Raw genomic sequence first — 4,361 nt, 5'->3', positions numbered from 1 at the left:
GTGTGTGTGTGTGTGTGTGTGTGTGTGTGTGTGTGTGTGTGTGTGTGCAGCAAGGTAGGTTAGGTAAGGGTGCACCTCAGCATGCTAGATGCAAGCTTCTTATGGTAACTATTAGTACTAACTTGATGCTTAGCTCTATTATTTGTGCCTTTCCAGACAGAAGTACAATCAATCTACAATAAATTGTGTACCTTGGGGCAAATCCTTGGTGCCCTGCCCTATTTCTGTCTCTGATAATATGTCAAAAAAAACTTTCTGAGGGAGATGCAAGAATATGATTCTGGCATTTCTGTCAGAATTAGTAATACCCTTGATCCATTTTTCACAAGTCCTTTTAGGTGAGATACATTTTCTGAAGTTTGATGTTCTTTGTGGTTTCATAACATTTTAATTTTTGATTATGGTATTACTGAGCTTTTCAAAATACTTTTTTATCCTAAAATCCAATTCTGAAATTCCATAGTTTCCCTCAAGTTTTAGGAAACTGTAATGTATACTTCTAGATATCTTAGGAAACAATTTTTAAAAATGAAAATCAAGCCTCAATGATTTTCTCCTCATTTATTGGGATTCCTGCATAGAAAGAGAAATGTAATTGATGCATAGAATTTAGGAAAGTGCTCATTTGAAATATGGTATTTAATTACAAGTCAGTATAACTTAGATTAATGATTCAGCCAGGCATAAATTATACATGGAGACAAAGACAGGTCAAACTGATTTAGTGAAAAAATTTGAATTAGAAAAAAATGTTAGCATAGTTTTTTTTTTAAATTCACACATATAAACCTGAATCAATCTAGCCAAGTGATGTTAAAAGGGAGGGCCTTAAAGAGCCCGCTTTATAAAAAGATAAAAATTCTATTAATTGGCACTTCAAATCTACATAAGTAGATTTGTTGGAGAAATACTTCCCTTTTTAGTAGTTAGGAGAATATTCCTTATGATTTTCTGCATAGCAAACATTCACCTAGAAGTCCCTTGGGTCATCAACACTTCTTGCCTCTCTAAATAATCACAAAACCTAAAACAATGGAGTTTATATTAGTGAGGTTTTAGTATAATTCCAAATAAGTGATTATTCAGTCCTGTGTATTCAGTAGTCACTTTATACATTACTGGCTCAGCTGATGTAATCTCAGGACCTTGCTACCTGGGCATTGTGACCTTTTCATCTGCTTCTCCTGAGCATCTTTGACAACATTTCATTAAGGAGATGGGCTGAGAGGTGAATTCACATCTATTTATTTTTACTGACAAGGGAAAGAATAATCAAATTTAACAAGCTCCTTGTAACTCTCCCATTACTCTAATGGTTCCAGCGGAGAGGGAGACTAGTAAATCACAACATCATTTGTGGAACAAAATGGACCAAAAGGACATGGCTTTATATTGAATTAGTAGTTAAAAAAAATGTTCCCTACCCCTGAGGCCTGAGGGTAAAACCCATTTCCTTGAAACAATGAAGAACCATACAATCTGAACTATAAATTTGAAAGAGAAGAAAGGTGGATGCACCCTACCTCTTCTGAATATGGTTACTGAAACTAAATATGGTTACTGACTCTCCTTCCTTGGAATAATCTGGACTTAATCTCAGCTTCACTACTTTTCATATAAAAGTGATTTCAAATTCAACTGCCTTATCTCTCTAATAGGGATAATTATCCTTAAAATGCTTACCTTTTCTATTTTTCTAAGGTTTAAATGAAATAAAAGATATGCGAGTACATAAAAAATCTTGAAGGCCCTCTCCACATGTAACATTTATTATTATTAACGACAATATTATTATCATATAGATTCATGTTTTGCATTGAGAGTCTCTATTCATTTACTTTCTTCACAGCATTTGTCTCCAGATGGACTCTTGGCTCACTTTTTCTCATTGATAAATTCTCTCTGAGTGCCAAGACAATTAAAATACCCATATGTTTAAATTTATCATAGAATATTATATTTTGTTGCTCTTCATCAGAAATATGTCCCAAGTTGAGATATCTAGTAAGGACCTATAGACTACAAAATCCTTGCTTGCCAAGTATGTAATTTCAAAGACACTTATTTCCATGTCATGTTCAAAACTACATGTCAAAACTAGATAGGCAGCCAGGAAGAACAACAAAAAAAAGCATTGACTTTGGAGTCCAGCAACATTGGCTTAAAATCTGGTCATACCATTTACTATTTATGTCACTATAGTCAAATCACTTTTATATTCCTGGGCCTCAAATTCCTTTTCTTGAACCTATGTTGAGGGACTTAAGAACATTTGAATATTGATTGAGTAAAAGAATGTCATTTATATACATCACACCACCCTCACCCTCTCCAAACCATGTAGACAAGAAATAGGGATTAAAAAAATTCACATGAAGTGTGGCATATTGGAAAAGAGTTTGCTGTGGAGTAAGAGGACTGGATTTTCAAATTTCATCTGTAGCACTTATTACAGTCTTTCCTTAGGCAAGTCACTTTATCTTTCTAGGTCTCAGATTCTTAATTTTGAAATTATGAGGTCGGATTAAATTGTTTCTGATGTCCCTTTTGGTTCTAGACCCATAGTTTAAGGATTAAAAGATATATTTTTTTTAAAGTTTAATTAATCAATTAATTAATGAGGATATTTTTCCATGGTTACATGAATCATGTTCTTTCCCTCCCCTCCTCCCACATGCCTCCAAAAGCCAATGGGTAGTTCCACTGGGTTTTTTATGTGTCGTTGATCAAGACCTTATTTCCATATTATTAATATTTGCAATTAGGATGATCTCTTAGCATCTACATCCCTGGTCATATTGTAGTATGTAAAATCTTGCAGCCATGTTTTGTATGGATGTAAGCTAACAGTTTACATACTACAATATCTCCATCGACCCATGTGATCAAGCAGTTGTTTTTCTTCTGTGTTTCTACTCCCACAGTTCTTCCTCTGAATGTGGATAGCATTCTTTCTCATAAATCCCTCAGAATTGTCCTGGGTCATTGCATTGCTGCTTGTAGAGAAGTCCATTACATTTGATCATACCATAGTGTATCTACCCATCTCTGTGTATGATGTGCTCCTGGTTCTGCTCCTTTCACTCTGCATCAATTCCTGGAAGTTGTTCCAGTTTACATGGAATTCCTCCAGCTGATTATTCCTTTCAGCACAATAGTATTCTATCACCAGCAGACACCACAATTTGTTCAGCCATTCCCCAATCGAAGGATATTCCTTCATTTCCTAATTTGTTGCCACCACAAAGTGCACAGCTCTGAATATTCTTGTACAAGTCTTTTTCCTTATTATCTCTTTGGGGGTATAGACAATTTTTAAATTGATATTAACAACAAATGAAAATCCAAGGATAATTTAGCTATTCTTAAAATTAGAGTATTCAACTCTATTGTGAAAAGAATTAAGATTAATGTTTATACAACAAGGGTAGTATTCCAAATAGTGCTAGCTGGAAGGAAGTGATATCTATGAAACCCATGTCCAGGAATAAAGAATCAAAATCAATTTACGATAGAAAGGCCTGAAACTTCTAGGACATTATAATTAAACACAGCTTATAATTTCTTCATTGAAAGTGCTTTTACTATTAAGTGGTAGTGATTGAAGTAGAGAGATTTCAAAGAAATCTACTAAGGAATTGAGGTAAAAATGGGGAAAAGTTCAGATTCTTTTGTAGAATGACAATTTATGATTCAAAGATTTGAGGACATTGGAAAAAAGACTAATGCAGCTTGAAAGCAAACCAAAGATTCAAATGAATAATGCATCTCAAGTTGCTGATTAGATGATAATATTTTTATGTGTTTGTTGAGAAAAAATGACAAAAAATCTTTCTAATCTAATTATTTTTCTCCCAGTCAGCATAAACTACAGTTTGAGAAAGATAGCTTTCTTACATTCAGTTATATGTTACATCAAGAAATTATTTTTATCACATGTTCTTCATTGCTATCCTCCTCTTCTTTCTCATTAAGAGAGTTAGCCTTCATATTATAGGACCAAAAAAGGAAAGTTTAAAAATAGCTTGAGCAAAATTAAGGTACCTTCTGATATGCCTTCTTGGGGGCAAACATGAATCATTATAATTTTGCAGTATTAATTTTCTATTTTTTTGTTTTTATTATTTTAATTTATGTTTTAAACAAATCTAGGAAAACAGTGTTTATGAATGAGTAAAGCAGCCATGTATTTGTAGCTGTGGATATGTTGGAGTCTGATTTTCTTTGTCCACCTCTTGGTTTGTTTAGAATTTTTTTGCTTTTTAAAAAATGAATCTGGATTAATGTAGTAGAAAATGTGTTTTTGGTTAGCAGACATCAATTTGTAATTAAAATAAATAACTTAAAGAAAAATTTTTGAT

This window comes from Gracilinanus agilis, chromosome 3, assembly GCF_016433145.1.
Source record: "Gracilinanus agilis isolate LMUSP501 chromosome 3, AgileGrace, whole genome shotgun sequence".
Taxonomy (NCBI): Eukaryota; Metazoa; Chordata; class Mammalia; order Didelphimorphia; family Didelphidae; genus Gracilinanus; species Gracilinanus agilis.
This window is presented reverse-complemented; position numbering follows the sequence as displayed.